Source organism: Macrotis lagotis, chromosome 6 (assembly GCF_037893015.1).
Source record: "Macrotis lagotis isolate mMagLag1 chromosome 6, bilby.v1.9.chrom.fasta, whole genome shotgun sequence".
NCBI lineage: Eukaryota > Metazoa > Chordata > Mammalia > Peramelemorphia > Peramelidae > Macrotis > Macrotis lagotis.
Window position 1 is genome coordinate 8067812 of NC_133663.1, and position 25395 is coordinate 8093206.

Sequence of the window (25395 nt, forward strand, 5' to 3'; positions counted from 1 at the left end):
GAAGAAAGTGAAATACCCCCAAAACTAGAAGAAATCAAAAGAATTATCAAATTGTACTCTAGATTATTATATGCAAGTAAAATTGAGAACACAAAAAATGAAAAATACCTTCTAAATTTTAAATATTCAAATTAACAGATTATTAAATAGAGATAGTAACTAATAAAATCTCAGAAAAGGAACATCATTAGCAATGAGAAAACTATTAAAGGTACAAAGAAAAAAGTCATCAGAAACAGAAGGTTGAATGGTACCCTGTTGAAAGTTATCCTGTGAATCAACACTGGCATTTTGGAAAACAATTTAGAATTATGAAAAAAAGCTAAGATATCCATACATTCTGATTTATGGACTCCATTATTAGGTTTATATCCCAGAGAGGACACTAGCAATCAATGAATCAATAAAAATTTGTCAAGTGCATAATCTGTTCCAAGCCATATGGAAAAAGTCCTCAGTTATATCAAAATATGTTTGCGTGGGTGCTTTTGTGTATGACTGTGATTGTGGTAGCAGAGAATTCCAAACAAAGTGATGTTCATCAGTTGGGGAATAGTTGAACAAATCATGGAATGTGAATGTAATCAAATATTACCATGCTATAAGAAATGATAAATTTTATGAATATGGAAAATCATAGATAAGAGTTATATCAACTGATGCAGAGTGAAGCAGTAAAAAATAAATGATGAAATTACTTCAACAATGCAAAGTGAATGTTGCAAAATCCTAAGGAATAATTAAGGTGCAAAAGAAATGAAAATAAATCCCATTCCAACGCTTTACTTACATAGAAGATATACTAATATACTTTGCAATTATTTCCAGACTGTTATAAATGTATTTATTTTACTTATTTTTTCTCTTCTTTTCCTTTCATTTTTATTTTTGTTTTAAAATGTATTATTTTTTCTATGAGATGGCTCTTTGGGAGAGGAACAATTTAAGATAGTGGTCAATTATGGTAATATATTTTAAGACAATTTATTTTTAAAAAGCAAGTTATAGACCAAATTAAACTAATTTAGCAACTGGTATAATGTGAATTAGAGGACTTGAATAAGAGATAGGGAAACTAATTAGAAGATGATTGTGGTAGTTCATGTGACAGATGATAATGGTCTGAACATGGGTAGTGGCCAAAAAAGTTTTCTGAGAGCACTGCAGATTGGCAGAGTTAGAAAGAATTCTGATATAAATTGAACAAAAACACATACACGCACAAATACACATCAGCATGAGAAATTTAAGAAAGTGTTTATCATGTTGCTGTACAATTGAATGTCTCTCGTGATAAAATGTACTCAGTGACCTTGATTGTATGTGCCAAATCAATTGTTTAGCTTATCATTTATTATTCATTTATTAATTCTTATTTTATAAATAATTTGGAGCTTATAAATAAATAGATTATAGGTCATAAACAAATAATGGTTTGGTACTGCTTTTTCAGTCTTGTTAGAAATTTAGTTCTGCCGCGGCTAGGTGGCGTAGTAGATAAGGCACCGGCCTTGGAGTCAGGAGTACCTGAGTTCAAATCCGGTCTCAGGCACTTAATAATTACCTAGCTGTGTGGCCTTGGGCAAGCCACTTAACCCCACTTGTCTTGCAAAAAAAAAAAAAAACAAAAGAAATTTGGTTCATCCTGATTTTCATGGGTCCAGGTGTCTTTGTACCAGTTTCCAAAAGTCCTGGCAGTAGGACTTCCTGGCCCATCTCCCAGCTACCACTCATCTACTCATTTGGTTGATTCTTGTCATTCATTATCAAAGAAGACAAAATGATATCACTATGTTGACAGTGTGTCTTGCTGTGGCTGATCAGACCAACACAAGCTTGGAATGCTGTACCACAGGTTGAGCACAAATAGTCCATGTGAACACCTGGGTAGGTACTCTAAACTTACAAATACCATGTTTCCTTTGAGCTGCTTCAATTCTGCCTTACTCATAGAGTGCAGCACCCTCACTGATGAGGGCATGCCATGTTGGGTGGTCCTGTGCCAGTGTCTCCCATGCTTTAAAATCAATTCTAAAGTTCTTCAATAAGACATTCAGGGGGCCTAATTTCACTTCTTCTGACTCCTTTGTGATAATTTGCCCTATGTGAGTTCTCCGTGAATTTTTTTTTTTTGGCAAGCATAGGTTTGGCATTCTAACAACATTCCAGTCCATCATAGTTGCACTGGACCTCAGTGTCTGGTATCTCCTCCTGCCAGGTGATCTTCACAATCTTCCTAAGACAGTTTAAATGGAAGCCGTTGAGTTTTCTGACATGGTGCTGATAGACTGTCCAGATTTCACAGACATAAGCAATGAGGTCAACACAGTGGCTCTGTAGATCTTCAATTTGGTAGTCAATCTAATAACTCTCCTATCCCATACTTTCTTTTGAAGCCTCCCAAATAATTAGCTACCTCTGGCAATGCAAGTGACAACTTCATTGTCAATGTGTACCTTCTTGAAAAGGACACTGCCAAGGTAAGTGAACTTGTCCATAGTATTCCAAACTTCTCCATTTGTTGTAATCAATGCTTCCACAAATGGATGGTAAAGCACCTCTGTTTTCTTGGTATTGTTAGATAAAAATTAGTACAAGCAGCTGTTGCATCTCAGCTTCAGAGGCTGTATTGAGGGCACAATCATCTGCAAACAGAAGATCCTGCACCAACAGTCACTCCACTTCAGTCTTGGACTGTTGGCTTTACAAGTTGAAGAATTTGCCATCAGTGAGGTAGCTGACCTTGAAGCCATGTTCATCCTCAGTGAAGGCATTTGATAACATGACTGAAAACATCATGCTAAAAAATGGGAGCAAGGACACACCCTTGTTTTACTCCATTGGTGATTGGGAAATCTAGAGAGTATTATCCACTATCCAGAACCTGGGCAAGCATGCCTTCATGAGACTGATGGGCAATACTGATGATCTTTTCTGGGAAACCAAAGTTTGACATAATTTTCCATAAACCTTCATAACTGGTGGTATCAAAGTCCTTGATCAGATCTACAAATGTTGTATACAGACCTCTGTTCTGTTTCTGGCATTTTTCCTGGAACTGTCAGGCAGCAAACATCATATCAGCTGTTCCTTGATCCTTTCTAAAGCTACACTGGTTTTCAGGAAGGTGACCATCTTCCAGATAAAGGATCAGTCTATTGAGAAGGACTCTGCCAAGAATCTTACCAGCAATGACTAAAAGAGAAATACTACTGTGATTGTCACAAGACAATCTATTCCCTTAACCTTTATAGAGATAGATAATGTAGGTATTCTAGGGGGGGATAACTTCTTCATGTCATATAACTCAGAAAATTTCCGTCAATTTTTGGCAGAGCAATCAACCCCCCACCCTGTAGATCTCAGCAGGAATAGAATCAGTACCAGGTGCTTTGCCACTTGAAAGGAGCCTGATGGCATTCAAAAACCTCTTCTTCAGTTGGAAATTCAGCTAGGGACAGATTGACTTCCACTTGACCATTTGGTCAATGACTTCTGCATTGATTGATGATGGTCTGTTAAGAACACTATGGAAGTGTTCAGTCCATCTCCCTGGGATCATGTCCCTATCATCAATTAATGTGGATCCAACAACACTGAGTAGTTTAGATGCACCATTTGTCTTTGGCCTATAAACAACCTTCAGGGCATCATAAAAGTATTTTGGTTTACTACTGTCTGCATAAAATTAAATTTCATCTGCCTTCTTACTGAGCAATTAATCCTGCATATCTCTAAGCTCCACTTGAACTTCACTTTTGATGAGATTAAATGCTGCCTTCTTAGAACTGGATGAACTATCTGGCTGGTAAACCCTGTGGAGTTCTCATTTTTCATTTAACAGCTTCTGTATTTCCTCATCATTTTCATCAAACCAATCTTGGTGTGTTTGAGTGTTCTGGCCCAGTTCTTGGTATTTGTGAGCAAATGCATCACTATACACTAGATCTCTGAAAGCTGCCCACTCCTTTTCTGCTCTACTGTTGCCAACTGTGCATTGACTCAGTTTTCCCTCCAAGTTAGCAACAAATTGTTGCCTCTCAGAGAATCTCTTGACATTTGGTTGTATATAAGTATTTAGCTTAGAGAGGATGAGTCTGAGATCAGTCCAGCACTCTGCACCACACATTGCCTTTGTTACTTTCTCATCCTGTCTCTTTTCCTTACAATCACATAGTCTAATAGATGCCAATGTTTTCTTCAACGGTACATCCAGGAAGCTTTATTGTATTTAGGTAAATGGAAGAGAGTATTTGTGATAAGAAGGTCATGAGATGTGCAAGTCTTCAGTGGAAGGTGATCATTGCTGTTGCTGTTTCCAACTCCATTCCTCCCAAGGACTCCCTGCCATGTCTGGTAATCTGAACCTACTCTAGCATTAAAGTCACCCAGAATTAGAAGCTCATCCTCTTTTGGTACATTGATGATAAGGATCTCCAGGTCTTCATAAAATTTTTCTCTAACTTTATCAGTGTTCATCATGGTGGGAACACAGGTCCTGATGATGGTAGCATGACATTTTCCTGGAAGTGGCAATCTCATTGTAATGAGTCTGTCATTCATTCCTTTTTGTAGGCATTCATGAATGTTAACTAGATTAGCTTTGATTTCAAAACCTACCCCAGCTTCATGGCATTCCCTTTCACTGCAACCACTCCAGAAAAACATGTATCCAGCTCTGACTTCAGTAAGTGGCATTTCATTTGCCAGCCTTGCTTCACTCAGAGCTGCTATTTGGATACCATATCTGCTGAGTTCATTCACAAGAGCTTTTTATCTTTCAGGTCTATTGGATCTTGTGTTGTCTATAAGTGTACACACATTTCATGCACTGATGGTGAATGGAATCTTCTTTGAAGAAGTTTTTGTAAATTTTTTTGTGTCTCAACCACACTGTGGGATTCCCTGTCTGCCTCAGTATTCAGGCAGAGCGGGGTAAGCAGACAATTTTTAGGGCATCTTTTCTAGCCCATCAGAAGGTGAGGAGTGTGATCATTAAAAGTCACCCAGAGGGCTGCTGAATCCCACTGCTGTTTTCAGTGAAGAAACAACCCTATAGCTTGGGCAGCCTGTGTGGAGGGTTGTAACTCCAGCTCCTGGAGTACCCACATCTACTGCTTCATCACATGCCTGTCACCATAGGACTTTGAGGAATGGTTATGAGTCATGGCTTTTATTGTGTATGTAAATTGGATCTGAGTGAGGTAGAGCTGCATGAAATCAATGGCCTCCCTCTCTCTTCCAAAGTTATCATGATCTAGCAGGCAAGACAGAGTCAAGAAAAATGGTGATCGCTCTAGATGTAGTAGATGACCTTGGCATCTATGATGTCTAACCAAGCTCTAAGTGCTCCCCAGAATCTGCTTCAGTTGGCTTCATGGCTGTTGGAATGAATTGTTCTCCTCTACCCATTCCACCAGTGGAAGACTTCACGTGCCTTGAATTATCAATGTATATGGGAACATTAGAAAGAGACTTGAGGCAACTTCTTGAGTGATTTTTAACTGGGAACTGAATGTTGTCAAATGATTCCCTTGAAATATGAAAGGAAACTCTCGTACTCAAGTTGGAATAGATTATAGTTTTTGGGTCAGGGACCTTCCTGCTTAGCCATTCTTGCAATATACACTTAATATACTCTTTTTTTTCATTAAAGATTTTATTTGAGTTTTACAATTTTTCCCCTAATCTTACTTCCCTCCCCCCACCCCCACAGAAGTAATATACATGGTTATTCTTTTTTTAAATTTATTTTTATTAAAGATATTATTTGAGTTTTACAATTTCCTCCCCAATCTTACTTCTCTCCCCCCACCCCACCCCCATGGAAAGCAATCTGTCAGTTTTTACTTTGTTTCCATGTTGTACCTTGATCCAAATTGAGTGTGATCCTTAAAGAAGAGACAAGAAGTCTAAGAGGTAACAAGATCAGATAATAAGATATGGTTTTTTTTTTCTAAATTAAAGGGAATAGTCCTTGAACTTTGTTCAAACTCCACATCTCCTTATCTGGATACAGATGGCACTCTCCTTTGCAGAAAACCCAAAATTGTTCCTGCTTGTTGCACTGATGGAATGAGCAAGTCCTCCAAGGTTGATCATCACTCCCATGTTGCTGTTAGGGTGTACAGTGTTTTTCTGGTTCTGCTCATCTCACTCAGCATCAGTTCATGCAAATCCCTCCAGGTTTCCCTGAAATCCCATCCTTCCTGGTTTCTAATAGAACAGTAGTGTTCCATGACATACATATACCACAGTTTGCTAAGCCATTCCCCAATTGAAGGACACTTACTGGATTTCCAATTCTTTGCCACCACAAGAAGGGGTGCTATAAATATTTTTGTACAAGTGATGTTTTTACCCTTTTTCATGAGCTCTTCAGGATATAGACCCAGTAGTGGTATTGCTGGGTCAAAGGCCATGCACATTTTTGTTGCCCTTTGGGCGTAGTTCCAAATAGCTCTCCAGAAAGGTTGGATGAGTTCACAGCTCCACCAACAGTGTAATAGTGTCCCAGATTTCCCACAACCCTTCCAACAATGATCATTATCCTTTTGGGTCATATTGGCCGATCTAAGAGGTATGAGGTGGTACCTCAGAGAAGCTTCAATTTGCATCTCTCTGATAATTAATGATTTAGAGCATTTTTTCATATGGCTATGGATTGCTTTGATCTCCTCATCCGTAAATTGCCTTCGCACATCCTTTGCCCTTTCCCTACTCTGATTGTAGAAAAAACAATAGGTGAATCAAGAAATGTGCAACCTGGTTGTCTATATCTGAAACCAAATGGAGACAGTTATGAACAGAATAGAATCCTTTGCTTTGAGACAAAGTCCTTCCTTTAAAAAGCTGGAGTATTGGGGGCAGCTAGATGGCACAGTGGATAGAGCACCAGCCTGGAGTTAGGAGAACTTGAGTTCAAATCCAGCCTCAGAAACTTAATACTTACCTAGCTGTGTGATCTTGGGCAAGTCACTTAATCCCATTGCCTTCCAAAAATTAAAACAAAAAAAAAGTTGGAGCATCAAGGATAACACTCAAGATGGTTGAGAGAAGCCAGGAACTTTCTGGAGCTCTTTCCAGCTTTCCTTAGAAACAATGTTAATAAAGCCTCTAAATGGATTCTGGAGCAACAGGACCTACAAAAAGACAGAAGGTACAAATTTTCTAGTTTAAGATATCTTGGAATGATTTCAGGAAAGATTTGTCTTACTCAGGTTTAGAGGAAGTGTGGTCCAGCACAGACAGTGCAGGGGAAGCAGTGTGAGAGTCTCAGCCCCAGCACAAATCAATAACCAAAATTCCTGGGTTCAGGCTTGGTAGGCCAGCAGCATAGGAGATCAGATGTGAAGCCAGGGAAGAGAACCCCTGCACAGCTGGTACAACTAAGCTTGTCAACCCTAGTGCAGTTGGGAAGCAACAAGCACCTGAGGCCCTGGTGCAGAAAGTCTGTGAGCAGGCCCCTGGGCTCAACACGAGAAGTCTGGAACTGTGCCCCCTGAGGCCCAGGAACAGAGTGGAACTTTAAAAACCATGAATTTGGCTAAAAATGAATAAGAAATAGAAAAAACCCACCCATAGAAAGCCACTAGAGCTGTAAGAAGGATTATAGCACCATCTCAGAAGAGGATAATGGAAAAAAGACCTACTTGTGAAGCCCCTGAGGAAAAACATGAATTGATATCAAACACCAAAAGTCTGTAATGGAAGAGGGAAAGTCCTAGCCTTAAGAGGGAACATTAAAGTCTACTAGTAGAAAGGGGTCTTTTTGCTAATTCTTAAAGGAAACCAATGAAACTAGAATGTGGGGGGGGCTAGGTGGCACAGTGAATAGAGCACTGGCCTTGGAGTCAGGAGTACCTGGGTTCAAAACCGACCTCAGACACTTAATAATTACCTAGCCGTGTGGCCTTGGGCAAGCCACTTAACCCCATTGCCTTGAAAAATATAAAAAGAAAAAAAAACTAGAATGTGAAGATGAAGGAGAGAATTCCTGGCCCAAGGAGAGCTAGTGAAAATGCCCAGTGTCAGAAAATTGAGTGACTTGTGTGAGGAGGAGCAAAAAGACCAGACATACCATAAAACAAGAGAATAAACTTAGAGGGTGGTGGCCTGTCATTTTCCCACTTATTGATGTTAGAACCTTGGACTAAGATCACCTCTGAAGTGAATAAATTAAAAAATGTCCTGAACCATCTGTTCACCTCTCAAGCATGCTTGTCACATCCAGTAAAGGTAGTAGATTGAACTTTAGGGCCTGCAGACTTTTTGTGAGAGTTCTAGATTCAGGACGCTTCTTGACTATGATCCATCTATAGTAGCAATAGGACAGAGAATCTGGAGCAAGTAGAGTTGAAGGATCATTAGGAGTAAAAGTTTTTTCAAGAGCAAATCTAATGAGGCTGAGAGTAGCCTCCAATCAGGTTAAAGGGAACTCATCTGCACTTCTTTATCCCTTTGATGTAGAGTGATATTTGCTCACAGATACACTACATTAAGTTTGATCCACAGTCCATTTAGTCCCATTCAGAAGGAAAACCAATAACCTCATTTCTTAGTTTCCTGATTCTCAGCAAGTGTGTGAGTAGGAGACTTTTTTTTATTTTAACAGTTAAGTAACAGTTACCTAATTTCCCTTGAAGAGTATCACAAAATTTTAAGATCTCAGAGTTGTTCAAGATTTCAGGGATATTGCAATCTGATGAGGAGCTGAACAGATATATACTCTCTTTAAATGCTCTAACTTAAGTCTTTTAACTTCTACTTAATAGAAGACTCCCTGAAGAAGAGAGTTCACCATCTCATCAGACAAGACATTCTATTTCTCCATAGTTCTAATTGTTAGAAATGCTTCTTTCTTTCTTTCTCCTTCTTTCTCTTTCTTTCTCTTTCTCCTTCTTTCTTTCTTTCTTTCCTTCTTCCTTTCTTTCCTTCTTCCTTCCTTCCTTCCTTTCTTTCTTTCTTTCTTTCTTGTATTGAATCAAAATTTATCTGTTCAACCTCCAACCTATTCTTCTCCTTCCCTCCAGGGCTAAGCTATACAAATTGCTCATCATGATCATGACATTTGGAGGCAGTTTTCATGATCCCATTAAATCTTTCTTCTCTAGGAAAACTATCCTCAGTATGAAACCCACTTTCCATTTATCCCATTCCCCCTGGTCACTCTCCTTTGGGGCTGCTCCAGTTGTGTTACTCTTAAGCTCTGACCTCAGAGAGGAAAACAGCTCTCCTCAGGGTCCTCACCAGGACCAAGAAAACAAAGACAATCCTCCTTATTCTTCCCATCACAGTTAATCATATAGTCTAAATATCATAAACCTGCACAGTGAACAGGTTTAAGCCCTTAAATAGTATAAGTTTTTTTAAAAATTAAAACTTCCATGAATTAGCATTTTACTGGGATGCAGATAGAGCCAGAGATAGGACCCTTGACAGGGAATATACTGAGGTGGAGGGTAGCTATGCTGTGCTAGCAGTAAGAGGGGAATGATTGCTCTCCAAATAACTTGGTTTTCTCTCTCAACGTTTATTTTAAGTCATTAGAATCTTCTCAATAATTTTGAAAGATGACTCTTTTACACCTGGGAGGTTGTGTGAACACTGGCATTTCTTCAAAAACAACTTAGCTATCTACCAAAGCTGTCCTGAACAGGAGCCTTCTCTAGAAAATGATTCTCCCAGTGAGAGTGCTTCAGTCTTGGCATGATGAGATTGGTCAGTCACTTTCACTCATTTTCTAGAAAAATGAGAGGGAGGGTGTTGAACTTTGTCAAAGAAGTAGGGGGGAGTATCATCCCCTATCACTTCCTTGGGGGCAAATTTCTTTATTATGGTTCCCCAGTACTCGGTTTTCATAGCTTTGCTGTTGTTCCTTTGAATCGTTGTCTAAATTGTGTCCCTAGTTTTCTTTATTTTCCTCCTTCATCAGTTCCTTTAAACAGCATCACAAGCCTCTCTGAATCTGTCTACTATTATTGCCACAGCACAGGAAAAGCCTATTATGTACATGGTCCACAACTTGCTTAGCAGGCCCCTGTTCTATTCTATCACAAAAAGTATTTATTGATCTCAATATTTCAATGACTATAAGAACTTTCTTTTTTGTCACAGATTAGGGACTTCTTGAAGTGGCAGATGTTCCCTGCCCTCAGTCAATTCCTAGCTATCACTTCTCTACATGTGGGAAAATATATTTAAAAAAAACAACTTTCTTCATCCTACAGAGAATACTGCAGACCAAACATGAATTGTCCTCATCAAAAGACCATTCGCTATATTTCTCTACAGAAGGAATAGAGGGCCTAGACTGAAAAGTGTATTTGTCTATAGTAAGTATTGATGGTCTCTTGCATGCAGATATGAGAAGATGCTCTGGGGAAAGTTTTATAGTGTGGTGCAAAATCCCTGGACAAAGCAAGGGTCAGAAGACCTAAGTTCTAGACCCAACAACACCATGTACTATCTCTATGTATGGCTCTGGCCTAGTCACTTCCCTCTATGGGTCACAGTTTTCTTATATGTAAAATAAGGTATTGCATTAGATGAACTGAAGACTCATTGCAATGCTAACAACCTCTGACTTAGCCCAGACAATAGAAGACTAGAGGGGACTTGGGAAGTTGTGAGTGAATGTTTGAAAGTATGTCATGGAAAGTGGGATTATCAGACTTGTTCTGCTCAGTTAGAAAGGGCTGAACTAGGAGTTAATTGTACAAAGGTGACTATGTGGTCTCTGAAGGTCCTTCCAACTGAGATACTGGCATTCTGATTCCATGATTTACCCTAATTTATAAGAACAAGAACAAGAACAAAAAAATAAAAGGAGAACAAGAACAAGAAGAAAAAAAGAAGAAAAGAGAAAAAGAGGAGAAAGAGGAGAAGGAAAAGGAGAAGAAGGAGGAGGAGGAGGAGGGAGGAGTGACTGTAGCAGTAGTAGAGGAGTGGTGGTATCAGTTGTGGTATAGGTGGTGGTGGTGGTAGTAGTGGTAGTAGTAGTAGTAGAAATAGATCTATGATTCCAGTGATACTAAGAATTTGGAAACTCCCTCAACTCCTTTGGATTAGAATCTGCTAAACAGTGACTGCAATTTTTTTTAGATCATTCCACCTTGAAAGAACTAAAAGCTCCAGAACTCAGAAAACAGCATCACAAAAATCCTGAAGTTTGGGATAATGCCCCTTCCATTCTAGGAGCGAGCTCAACATTAAAATAAAGTTGAAGGTCAAGAAATAACCTGCAAAAGAAGTAAGCAAATAGAAACAATAAAGTTATCTAATCATAGAAAATTACTCTGGTGATATGGAAGATCAAAACACAAACTTAGAAGAGGATAACAATGTCAAATTATTAATGTAAAGCTATAAAAAATGTGAATTGGACTCATGTCCCAAAATATTTACTGGTAGAACTCAAAAAGGATTTTTAAAAATCAAATAAGAGAATTAGAGGGGGGAAATGTGAAAATAAATGAGTTATAAAAGAAAATCATGGGGAAAAGTCAATAGCATGGGTAAAACACAAAAAATGTGAAGTGGGAGACGATGTATAAAGATTCACTTAACAGTTCCTTAAAAAGTAAACTTGACCAAATGGAAAAGGAGGTACAAAAACTTACTGAAAAACACAATTCTTTAAAAATTAGAATTGAACAATAAAAGAAAATCAAAAGAATGAAAAAAAGAAAGTTTAATACATAGACAACTAACCCAAAGAATAAAGCAATCTAATTTAAAATTTATTGGATCACTTGAAAGTTAAGATAAGAAAGAAACTTAGATGACAATTTTTTGTTTTGTTTTTGCAAAGCAATGGGCTTAATTGACTTGCCCAAGGTCACACAGCTAAGTAAGTATTAAGTGTCTGAGACTGGATTTGAACCCAGATCCTCCTGATTCCAGAACCAGTGTTCTATCCACTGCACCAACTAGGTGCCCCATTAGATATAATTTTTAAAAGAAATTAAGGAAAACTATCCTATTATCTGAAATCCAGAGAGCAAATAGAAATAGAAAGAATCAATAATCACCACCAACAACCAAATTTCAAAGTTCATAGGTCAAAGAGAAAATTATGGAAGCAACCACAAAGAAACTGCTCAAATATTGTAAAGCTATAGTATGGATAACACAGTTAGCAACTTCTACATTAAAGCATGGAGAGCTTGAAATACGATATTCTGGAGGAGAATGGAACTTGCATTCCAATCAAATCATCTATTCAGGAAAACTTTACAATCCTGCATTGGAAAAGTTGGATATTTGATTTTTTTTGAAGTGGAATTTCGAGTATTCCCATTGAAGACCAGAGCTGAATAGACTATTTGACTTCAAATTCAAGATTCATGAGAAGCCTAAAGGGCAAGGAAAAAAAAGTGAAATCAAAGGATTAATAAGATTAAAATGTTCCTATTCACAACATGGGAAGATGATTCTTGAAACTCTTAAGAACTTTTATCATTATTAGGGAAGTTGGAAGATGTACAGTTAAACAAGAGGGCAAGGGTGTGAATTGACTATGATTAATAGTATCCAAAAAGAAACAGACAAAATTAAGGGGTGAGAAAGAAGGTTGTACTGGGTTTATAAGTAACAGGTAAAAATGGGGTCAATTGTCACACATAAAAGAGGGAAAACAACTTCTACAATGAAAGGGAAGATGAAAGGGATGGGAGATAACAATTTAACATTACTCTTATTATTACTGGCTAAAAGAGGGAATAACATAAACACTAATTTGGGAATAGAAATCTATTTTATCCTATAGAAAAGAAGAAAGAGAGCATGACAAGAGAAGGGGGTGATAGAAGAAAAGAAGAAATAAGGGAGGTAGTGATCCGAAGCAGGAGAAATAGAGACAGAGTGAGACAAAGGGAGAGACAGAAGGAGAGGAATAGAGAGAGAGATGGAGAAAGAAAGGAGAGGGAGTGGGGGAAATCATAGTAATCATAGTAACATAATCATAACAGAATAATACAATATGCTGTTTATAAGAAACATGTCTTAAGTAAAGAGAAACAGCCAGAGTAGAAGTAAAGAACTAAAATGGAATCTATTCTTCATTTGAAGTTGAGAAAAAAAGAAAAGAACAGAGATAGCAATCATAATTTCTAACAAAGTATAAGCAAAACTAGATGATTAAAAGAGAAAAGCAAAGAAACTACATCTCGCTAAAAATAAAAAAGTACTCAAGACAATGAAGTAATACTAATACTAAACACCATCCTCACACTGACACAAATCAAATTGTACATCATCTAAATTCTTAAAAGAAAAGTCAAATGAGTTACCAGAGGAAAATAAGAGTTAAACAAGAGGACATCAGCTTTCCTCTCTCAAAACTAGATAAATCTAACTAAAACTAATAATCAAGAAAGAAATTAAGAAGATGAATGCAATTTTAGAAAAGCTAGATATGATAGACCTCTGGAGAAAATAGGATGGGAGTAGAAAAGAATATATTTTATTCTTAGTGGTATATGGTTCCTACAAAAAAAATGACCATATATGGAGGTATAAAAATATCAAAACTAAGTACAGAAAAGCAGAAATACTAAATACATCCTTTTCATATCATAATGTAATAAAAATTACATTAAATAAAGAGTTGTGAAAAAATTAAAAATTAATTAGAATCTGAATAATCTTAACTAAATGAGTTAAGTCAAAGAACAAATCATAAAAAACAATCGACAATTTCATTAAAAAGAACGTCAATGAGATGACATGGCAAAATTGTTGTTATGGATCTTAATACTTAGGGGAAATTTTCTTTCTCTAAAATCCTCCATTAATAAAATAGAGAAATAACAGGTCAATAAATTAGACATGCAAAATAAAAAAAATAGGAAAAGAACAAATCAAAAACCCTCAATAAAACATCAAATTGGACATTCTGAAAATCTAATGAATGACTAATAAAACTATTACTAACTAATAGATAAAATTAGGATCTGGTTTTATGAAAATGAATAAAAATAGGTAAACTATTTGTGAATTTGATTTAAAAAGAAGGAAAATTATTAATATCTAAAAAGAATAAATTCATCACTAGTGAAGAGGAAATTAAAACAATTATTAAGCTGTTTTGCCTAATTATATATCAATACATTTGATGATGTAAGTGAAATGGATGAATATTTAGAAAAATGTAAATTGACAGGATTAACATGAAAGGAAATAGATTGCCTAAATAACCCCATGTTAGAAAAGAAATTAACAAGTGATCAATGAGCTCCCTAACAAAAATTTCCCAGGACAAAACAGATTCACAAGTGAATTACACTGAATATTAAAAAAATAATTTCAATGCTTCAGAAAACAAGCAAAGAAAGAGTACTACAACATTCCCTTTGCAACAAAATATGATGCTGATATCTAAACTAGGAAGAGTGAAAACAAGAAGAAAATCATAGACTTATTTCCCTTATGATAATAAAAAAATTTTAAGAAAATACTAGCAAGGAGATAACAGCTATATATCACAAAGATCATATGCTATGAAAAAATATAATTTATACTAAAAATGCAGAGCTGGTTCAATACTAGAAAAACTATTAGCATAATTAGCCATAGCAAAAAAAATCACATGATTATCTCTATAGACTCAGGAAAAAGCCTTTCACAAAATACAATATTCATTCCCATTAAAAAAAAAAGAAACACAGGAATAAACGGAGTTTTCCTTAAAATGATAAGCAATATCTTTCTAAAATCATCAGCATACATTATTTGTAATGGGAATAAGCTAGAAATCTTTCCAATATAAGCAAGGGTAAAACTAGGATTCCCCTTATCAATACTATTATTCAATTTTGTGCTAGAAATGCTATCTATAGCAATAAGAAAAAAAGAAATTGAAGGAATATGAATAGGCAATGAGGGAACAAAACTATCATTCTTTATAGATGATAGGATAGTATAACTGGAAAATCTTAGAAAATCAACTGACAAATAGTTAAAATAATTACTTTAGCAAAGTTGTAGAATATAAAATAAACTACAATTAAATCATCAGCATTTCTATATATTACCAACAAAGCCTAGTAGTAAGCAAGAAAGAGAAATTTTATTTAAAATAACCTGTCAATACAAAATGCTTTTGAATCTACCTGCCTAAAAGCAAACCCTGGAACTATAAAAATAAAGTGACAAAACACTTTTTACACAAATAAATTCAGATCAAAAAATTGAAAAAATATTAATTGCTCATGGGTAGGCTCATCCAATATGATAAAAATGAAGATTTTATCTAAATTAATATACTTATTCAATGACATGTAAAAATCATAGCAAAAAAGTATTTTCTGAGCTAGAAAAAGTAAAACCAAAATTCACCCAGTTAGAGAGCTGATTGAGGCAAAAAGATGTTAAGAGACTTGCATAGTCATTCCACCAGAATGTGTTATAGCAGGACCCACCTGACTCTCAGCACTATGCCACAGCTAGTAGTCCTTTCTCTCTTTTTTTAAAAATTTAATTTATTTTTTTGGTTTATTTTATATTTATATTATTACAATAATCTTGTTGTGAGAGTAAACATAACCCCCCCCCCCCCAAAAAGATACAGAAACCTCAAGAATACTGAGAGGAAAAAAGTGTACTACAGTCTATGTTCAGATTCCAACAGCTGTGTCTCTGGGGTGAGTTGCCTTCTTTATCATAAGTCCACCAGAGAAGTTTCTTCAATATTTTTCCCACAGTTGCTATTACTAGCTGTATTTTCTTCTACTTTATTCCTCCGCACTCTCATTTACTCCATTCTCTCATTCTCTCTCTCTCTCTCTCTCTCTCTCTCATCTTGTCCCTGTTCAGAAGTGTGTTGTATCTGAGTACCCTCTCCCACGATCTTTCCTATCTTCTATGACCTACTCCCCCCCCCATTCCCCTTCTCCCATCCTTTCCTCTCAATTTTCTCTAGGGTAGGATAGACTTCTAAACCATATTAAGTGTATGTTATTTCCTCTATGAGCCATTTCTGATGAGAATGTAGGCTCACTCATTCCCCCTCACCTTCACCCATTCCACTCCATTGCAAAAGCTTTTTCTTGACTCTTATGTGAAATATCTTAGCCCCTTCCTCCTCTCCTTTCTCGTCCTCCCAGTACTTTCCTTTAACACCTATTAACTATCTCAGTACTATATTATACCATTATATTCCACTCCTTCCTGTGTCTTATCTATATATGCTCCTAACTTCTCTTATAAATGAGAAAATTCATATGACTTTTCAATATCTTCTTCCCATGAAGTAATATACACAGTTCAACATCATTAAGTTTCTCATAGTCAGTCCTTCTTGTTCACCCCCTCTATGGTTTACTAGAAACCTGTACTTGGAGATCAAACTTTCTGTTCAGCTCAGGTTGTTTCAACAGATAAGTTTGAAAGTCCCCTTTTTCTTTAAGTCCATCTTTTCCCCTGAAAGAGGATGTTCAGTTTTGCTGGGTAGTTGGTTCTTGGCTGTAAACCAAGATCTTTTGCCTTCCAGAATATCATATTCCAATCCTTACAAGGACTTAATGTAGATGCTGCCAGATTCTGTGTAATATTGACTATGGAGCCTATGTAGTTGAATTGTTTGCTTCTGGCAACTTTTAGAATTTTCTCTTCAACTTGGGAGATTTAAAATTTGACTATAATATTCCTGGGAGTTTTTCTTCGTTATCTCTTTTGGGAGGTGACCAGTGAATTCCCTCAATTTCTATTTTACCCTCTGCTTCTAGGATCTCAGGGCAATTTTGCGGTATTATTCTTGAAAAATGAAGTCTAGGCTCTTTTCTTGGGTGTGACTTTCAGATAGCCCAATAATTTTTAAATTTTCTCTTCTGGATCTATTTTTCAGTTCAGTTGTTTTTCCAATGAGATAGTTCATATTTTTTTCTAATTTTTGGTTTTTGTGGAGTAGCTTTATTTCTTCCTGATTTCTCACAAAGTCATCAGTTTCCTTTAATTCTATTCTGTATTTGAAGGAGTTATTTTCTTCAGAGAGCTTTTTTATCTCCTTTTCCAGCTAGCCAATTCTGCTTTTTAAGGTATTCTTCTCATTTGCTTTTTGGGTTGTTTTTCCATTTGGCCTAAACAGGTTTTTAACATATTTTCTCCAGGATTTTTTTGTATTTCTTTCACCAAGCTGCTGATTTGGTTTTCATAATTGCTCTCATTTCTCCTCCCAAATTTTCTTCTCCCTACCTTAACAGTTTTTCAAAGTCTTTTTTGAGCTCATCTATAGCCTGAGCCTTTTTTCTATTTCTCTTGGAGGTTTTGGAAACAGAAGCTTCGATTTTGTTGTCTTCTTTTTTAATTTTATTTAATATTTATTTATTATCATTTTGTACAATGTTTTTTTATAAATAATGTTTTTATACATTAATAAAATATTCTTGTTTAAGAGTAAACAAAATACCCCCCCAAAAAAATATAGACTCACTTGAGTGATAAAGTAAAGGGGAGAGAAAAAAATTAAAATTAAAAAAATATAATAGTAATAACTGTAGGTATGGCCAGGTGGTGCAGTGGACAGAGCACCAGCACTGGAGCCAGGAGCACCCGAGCCCATATCTGGCCCCATACACCCAACAATCACCCAGCCATGTGACATGCAAGCCACCCCAACCCCACTGCCCTGCAAAAACCAAAAAAAGAAAAAAAAGACCTAAAATAAAATAGCAATAATAGTAGGGGTGGCTGGGTGGCAGACAGGGCACTGGCCCTTGATCCAGGAGCACCTGGGTCCAAATCTGGCCTCAGACACCCAACGATTACCCTGCTATGCGGCCCCAGGCAGGCCACCCAGCCCCACCCACCCTGCACTCCCCCCAAAATAATAATAATAAAAAATTTGCTTCAGTCTGTGTTCCAACACCACCAACTCTGTCATGGGTGGATCACATTCTTTATGATAAATCCATCACAAAAGATACTTCCATATTTTTCCACCATTGCCATTGCTGATTGCAACTCCCTCCTTTCATATTTCTCCACTACCATGTACTATATTTTCTCTCTCCTTTCACTCTGACTCTGCTGTAGGGTGGCTGAGTAGCACAGCAGACAGATCCCCAGCCCTGGGGCCAAGAGGCCCCAAGCCTCCATGCTACCCATTAGGCCCAGCATCCACTCGGCCCTATGGTCCCAGAGAGGCCATCCAATCCCAGCCCCTTGCAAGAAGTAAAAAAGAAAATGTGTTATATCTGACCACTCTCCCCACCTGGTCCATCCTCTCCTCCTTCATTCACATCCCCACCCCTTCCCCCTGTCCCCCCCTTCTACTCCATATGTCTAAACCCCATTGAGTATATATGCTGTTTCCTCTCCTAGCCACCTCTGATGAGAGCGAAGATTCCCTCATTTCCCCTTGCCTTCCCCCTTCCATATCATTGCAATAGCTCATTGTAATAAAGAAAAATCTTATTATATGAAATATCTTGGCCTATTCCCCTCTCCTTTTTCTTTCTCCCATTACATTTCCCTTTTTTCTATTGACTACATTTTTACACCATATTTTATCTTCAAATTCAGCTTTCTCCTGTGCTTCATCTATAGAAGCTCCTTCTACCTGCTCTGTTAATTGAGAAGGTTCATATGAGTATTATCAGTGTCATTTTTCTATGCAGGAATACATGCAGTTCATCATCATTAAATCCCTCATATTTTCCCCTTCTCCTCCAATCTCTATGCTTCACCTGAGTCCTGTATTTGGAGATCAAACCTTCTGTTCAGCTCTGGCCATTCCAACAGGAACATTTGAAACCCCTGGTTCATTGAAAGTCCACCTTTTTCCCTGGAAGAGGACATTCAGTTTTGCTGGGTAGTTGATTCTCAGTTGCATTCTAAGCTCTTTTGCCCTCTAGTATATTATATTTCAAGCCCTACAAGCTTTTAATGTAGTTGCTGCTAAGTCCTGTGAGATCCTGATTGCAGCTCCATAGTATTTGAATTGTGTCCTTCTGGCTGCTTGTAATATTTTCTCTTTGACTTGGGAGTTCTGGAACTTGGCTATAATATTCCTGAGGGTTGGTTTTCGGGGATCTCTTTCTCAGGGGGATCTGTGGATTCTCTCCATTTCTATTTTGCCCTCTGCTTCTAGGATATCAAGGCAATTTTCCTGTAGTAATTCTTTGAAAATAATGTCAAGGCTCTTTTCCTGATCATGACTTTCAGGTATCCAATAATTTTTAAATTATCTTTCCTAAATCTGTTTTCCATATCAGTTGTTTTTACAATGAGATGTTTCACATTTTCTTCTAAGTTTTCATTTTTTTGGTTTTGAAGTATTGAGTCCTGATTTTTAGTAAATTCATCAATCTCCCTGAGGTTCTATTCTTTGTCTGAAGGATTTGTTTTCCTGAGAGAGTTTTCTTATCTTTTTCCATCTGGCCCATTCTGCTTTTTAAAGCATTCTTCTCCTCAATAACTTTTTGAACTGTTTTATCCATTTGACCTAAGCTGGTTGATTTTGTTGTCTTCTGAATCTTCCATGGGACCAAAGTAATTTTCTATGGTCAGACTCTTTTTTCTTTTGTTTTCTCATTTCCTCAGCCTATGAATGATTTACCACAATTTCAAGGCTTTGTTGGGGGGGGGGGGACAATTCACAGGGACCTTAATTCCCCCAAGGTCTTATGAGAGGTTCTGAATGCTCTTTTACCTGTGCTCTGGTATGTGGATGACCAAAGACCCTCCCCTCTGCCCTGGAGCCATGAGGAAGGCCCCTGCTTTGCTATGGTGGTATGTGGCCTGACCTGTAACCTGATCTGAATGTAGGTAGACAGCAGAGTCTTGTCCCAGGGAGAGCAGAGATCTCTGCAGTCTCCCCCAACCCCCAAAAGTCTGTGGGCTGGGAGTTCTGGAAGTGCTCGCCAATTCCCACTGCAGATTCTCACCGCAGGGCTGCTCTGGGCCACCACTCTGCACTCAGTGCAGGAGAGTTCTCTTACCACCCCTTCAAGCTGTCCCAGGCCAAGAAGTCTGGAAACGCCCTCTGGCATGGACCCAGGGGCCCCCAGGTACCCAGGCCTGTGGGTTATTCCTGGAAGTTTGGAGCTGCTTTGCTCTAGCCTGGATGTGCTGCTCTATGGCTGTGCTGCAGTTCTTTCCAATGCCCAGGCCCAGTGGAACAAACCTTTCCTAAATAACTTCTAAGTTATCTTGGACTGGGAAATTTTATCACTCAGTCTTTCTGTGTATTCTGCCCCTCTAAATTTTGGCTGGAGTCATAATTTGATGGCTTTGGAGTTTTGGGGGGTACAAGTTTCCAGGGATTCCTGCCTTCACCCTGCCATCTTGGCTCTGCCCCCTTCCGTCCTTTCTCTTAACCATTCATACTTATTTAGATAGATAATTAATAATTAGATAGATATTTGTATGTGATTTTTCAAGACATGAATTGAAACTCACTCCCTCTAGAAGGTCAGGCAGATTGGGGCAACCTTTCTCTTATGCCTCCTTCTTTCTGTATCTTTAGGTTGCTTTCTCCTTTAGTGTTCTAATATTCACTTTTGGCTTTATTGATTGTCACTGCCATCTTGGATGTCTTTGGGAACTCCCTAGATGTAGATGGTGTTTTCAAATTCCTTTGTGCCATCTCATAAGTTGTCAGTGGAAGTAGCTGTTAAACCAATACTCCTATTTAGGCTGCAACTCAATGAGTATTTGTTAAGGAACCTCAAGGCAACCTACCTACCTTTTTATTTTTATGTCACATTTGGCCCAAGGCCAGTTGCCATAAATTAAGGAATCTTAGTCATGGAGGTATCTACTATGGGCCAGGAACTGTAATGGCAGATCCAAATAATAAATAATTCAGGCAAAAAGAGTGATTTCAGATACCCTGAACTCTGAGATTATGACTTAGTCATAACCTCTGTGAAATTCAAATTTCCCATGTTCAAAAAGCATAGGAGCTGAAAGGAGAAAACAGCTTGGATGTATTCCTTGATTCATTGGCTATTGTGTTTTGTAAATCATGAAGCATGACACACAGAGAAATCATCATCATCATCATTATTATTACTATTACCAATGTTTGTTCAGGAACAGTCTCTTCTTCCTCTTTAGGGTCATGGCAGTCTCCTATCCCAGCTCCCCACAGACCAAAGAGCCAACTTCTCCCCCACTGCCCCAGCCCATTATCTCCAGGGCAGAGAGGCAACTCCAAAGCTGTTTTCAAAGTCTGAAAAACCAGAAGCTAGTAGAAGTCCCAGTACCTACAAAAAGCTGTCTGAAACAAATTCTGTCAGGAAAAACAGGTCATTTCCTCGACCTGCCAATTAAATCATCACCTTTTTTCTGCATTTATTAAACATCCAATGTGTGGAAATTCTGCCAGTTGCTACAGACATGCATAGTACATATGTACATGCACACATATAGACACAGAAATGTATACCAAGCTTGACCATGTTGGAAGACCAATGGGTTACCCAACTGGTCTCTCATAGTCACTTGTTTTGTTGGCTCTGGGATTCTGCAGAGGCTGAAGAAGGGGCAGAGAAGATTCCCCCCACTCCAACACACAGACACACACACACACACACACACACACACACACACAGAAATGTCTTGTGTCTTCCCCAGAGCTACCCTTTCCTCTACTGTCTAGTCTAGTTTTGTACAAACAGCCAGAATCAACTAACAAATGAATTGGGAATTAGGGACCACTCATTAGATCCATCTGAGCCCATGGTCAAAGACTCTGGCAGCCTATTTTGTCCAGGTGTTACTCTGCCTCTTGGTCTTGACCCTTATATATGCTACCTTCAGAAATCCCAATGTGAAACAAGATAAACCAATTTTTGTCTTCATTACAACCACCTCCATCCCATCCAAAGTAACCTCATCACTTTCTGGATAATGTATTATTTTCCTATCTACTGGAAGACCTAGGAATACCAAACTGCTCTCCTGATAAACAACCACACAATATGACTAGATTCAGGAGAGATAGCTAGACTTCTTGAGCCCAAACTCACCCCAGAGAATGATTCAGCTTCACATTTCTTTCAAACTATATTTGGATAGTTTAATGGTTCCATGATCTTAGTGACATAGGTATTCTCCACAATGGAAAACCCTAGATCTTAACTCCCTCTGCCTTCTCTTTTCTCTGACAGCTGTGTCTTGTCTTTCAAGAAAATCACCAAAGAAAATGTAGTCCATGAAGAGGCATAGATTAAGAAATGGAAGGAAAATTAGGAATTATTTGATTCAAACCCCACATTGTACAGATGAAGAAATTTGAAATGGCATCACCCAGATGAGTTAAGTGACTTGCTTAAGTCTCAGGGATAATGTCTTAGTAAGGATTTGTACTCAGCACCTCTGGCTCCAAAAGAATTGTCCTTTTGCACTGGAGGCCTAACCTTTTGCATTGTAATATCTCATTTGTGCCACTGTTTAGGAACTAGTTCAGCTCCTTTTCTGGTCTTCCATGTCCCTGACAATGTCCCCCTTTCTATCTCCTGGGCAAGTCAGTCAGTAGGTAAATTTATTAAGCACTTATTATTTACTAAACACTTTACTAAGCCCTAGCAATGAAAACAAAAACAAAGCTCATTACATACATTAGATACATATAAAAATTTTGGAATTAGTCATGTTCGGACAAAAAAAGGAAAAAAGGGAAAAATCAGCACTCAGAGACCTTAGGTTCTCTATCTTAAAGAGGATAAAATTTTTCATCTTTTAGCTTTTTCAGTGCTCTGCTCCTCAAGAATATAAATTTTGATTGCTAAAACCTCACAAATTTCCTTGGGACTTAAACAAATTTCTTTGGATTTTTTTTTTTAGGACCATGCCTTAAACTCAAATCACTTTGACTTTCACAGATGAGAGTTCAATGAAGCAGGAAAACCAATGGTGGATGAGTAGAAGGACTCAGCTAACCTTCCTACCAGAGGTGCTAGGTGTCCTGTATATATCATACAGGTATTTTTGTACCTTTATTTTTTTTTATGTACAGGAGCTAAGAAAAATAAAAGGATTAAAACCAGACTAATCCAGATCCAGGGCTTTTCATTTTCCTCAGAGGAGACCAGTGGTCCATTTCAATAAATAATCTCCTGTTTACTTAGGTAAATAGAGATGCAGGAACTATAATCTACTTTAATGAGTTGTCTCTTGGAAAATCAATATATATGTATAGCTAGATCAATAGAAGATAGATATAGATATAGAGACTTGTTGGTAAGTCAAGCTCAATAAGTAAAATAATTTGGGAGAAATGCTGTCTTTTTTTATTATATTGGCTCAGATGACTCATAAAATACTTCTCTAATGATTTAGACCTGTCTTTATTTGTATGAAGAGTGTTATGTAATTTTATTCATTAGAGCAACAATACGAGTCTTGGCAGGTAGACTACCAAGTATTTTATTCTAACTGCATTTTATTTTAATGGAATTTCTTTTTATCTCTTCCTATGGGGTTTTGTGGGCAATATATAGAAATGTGAATGATTTGTGTGGCTTTATTTTATATCCTGCAATTTTGTTAAAACTGTTCATGGTTTCAACATTTTGTTTCTTTGTTTGCTTTCTAGGGTTCTCAAAATAAAACTTCATATTATCTTCAAAAAAGTGATAATTTTATTTTCTTATTGTTTATATCTATTCCTTCAATTTTGTTTTCTTGCCTTAAGGCTATAATGAAATAGGCATTTCTAGTATAAAACTGAACAATACTGGTAACAATGGACATCCTTGTTTCACCAGTGATCTTATTGGACTTTTACTTTATCCTCCTTACATATAATGCTTGCCCTTGATGTTATATGACAGCAGGGAGGTGCTGTCATGACAAGCACATGAATTGGCTTTGAATGAGGTGGGGTTGTGCTAAGTCATCAACTTCTCTTTCTCCTCTAAAACCATCTGGGTCTAGTGGTCAGATATGCAACAGGAGACTGGATATGATGTAATCACGGTTAAGTGACTTGCTCAAGGTCACACATCTAGGGAGTGTCTGAGGCCAGGTTTGAATTCAGGTTCTCCTAACTTAAGGGTTGGTGCTCTACGAATAGGAATTGTTCCTGTATTTTCTCAAAAAGAATTTTTCCATATCTCTTGAAATAATCATATGATTTCTGTTGTCTTTACTATTTATTTAAACAATTATGCTTATAGTTTTCCAAATAATTATTTTCAGTCTTACATTCCTGGCATAAGTACAGGAAAGTCATAGGGTATGAACTTTGTGATATAATGTAGAGTCTCTTTGCATGTTCTTGCACCTATATTCACTAGGGAAATAGTTCACTTGGTCAACATTTTTTTCCTCTCTTTCTCTAATGTATGAAAGTTATATTTGTACCATTGACAAAATTTGGCTGAATTCATTCTTTACTTATTTTTCAAACTTTACATAGAATTGCAATTCATCGCTCCTTAAAAGAATTTTGCTTGTAAATCTACCTTGTTCTGTTTTTTCCCTCCTTATGGTTGTTCAATTTCTTTTTTCTAATTTGTGGTTATTTAAATTTTCCCTTCTATTAATCCAAGAAACATATTTTTGTAAATAGTCATACATTTCACTTAAGTTGCCAGTTTTAAGGATATATATAATTGCACAAAATATTTTAATAAATTATTTCATTTTATCTTCATTGTTTGTACATTCCCCTTCTTTATTACTAATACTAGTGATTTATTTTCCTTTTTTTAAAAATCAAATTACCCAATGGTTTGTCTAATTATTTTCTTTTATTAAACTAGAAACTGGTTTTATTTATTACTTCAATGCTGCTTTTTATTTTATATTTTAATAATCACTCTTTTGATTTTTCAAAATTTCTACCTGGTGCATTATTGGGGGTTTTGATTCAATTGTTGTTTTAATTTTTGTATACTTAACATGCCAATCTAGTCTTTCTCTCCTTCACTGCTGTAAACATTTAGAGATTCTAAAATTTCTCTTAAGTTCAGCTTTGGTTTATCCCACAACTTTTATTATGTTGTCTCATTTTTGTTATTCTTTGCAATAAAGTTGTTTATTGTTTCTTTAAAGTGTTCCTTAACCCACTCATCTTTTAATATTAGGTTATTTTGTTTTCAGTTAAATTTCAATGTAAGGTTATAAGATGTTTTATGAATGTAATTTTGATTGCATTATGGTCCAAATGAGGATTATATAATTTTTTCTGCATTTCTTTTGGATGGTTTTATGTCTAAATGCATGGCCAACTAGAAATATGTATTCTCATTTTTATTCCCATTCAAAATTCTCCAGAGTTCTATCATATTTAACTTTTTTTATAATACAATTCAATTTTTTTCTTGTTGACTTTATGGTTAGATACATCTGGTTCTAAGAAGGACAAATTGAGATTCCCCCACTTATAGCTTGACTATTTCATCTTGTAACTCATTTAACTTTTCCTTGAAGAATTTGGAAGCA

The 25395-nt window shown here is 36.9% G+C and overlaps 1 protein-coding gene across 3 annotated transcripts in view; it reads right to left on the bottom strand.

Moving 5' to 3' along the window:
- TPRG1 (tumor protein p63 regulated 1) overlaps positions 1–25395 on the bottom strand; it is a 378969-nt gene that overhangs the window by 289964 nt on the left and 63610 nt on the right. For 2 of the 3 annotated variants that reach the window (XM_074190658.1, XM_074190657.1), the window contains exon 2: positions 6953–7142. The exons of the other annotated variant lie outside the window; for it this stretch is intronic. The gene's annotated coding sequence lies outside the window, so the exon portion shown is untranslated. The remainder of the gene's footprint in view (positions 1–6952; positions 7143–25395) is intronic. 3 annotated transcript variants of the gene reach the window in all.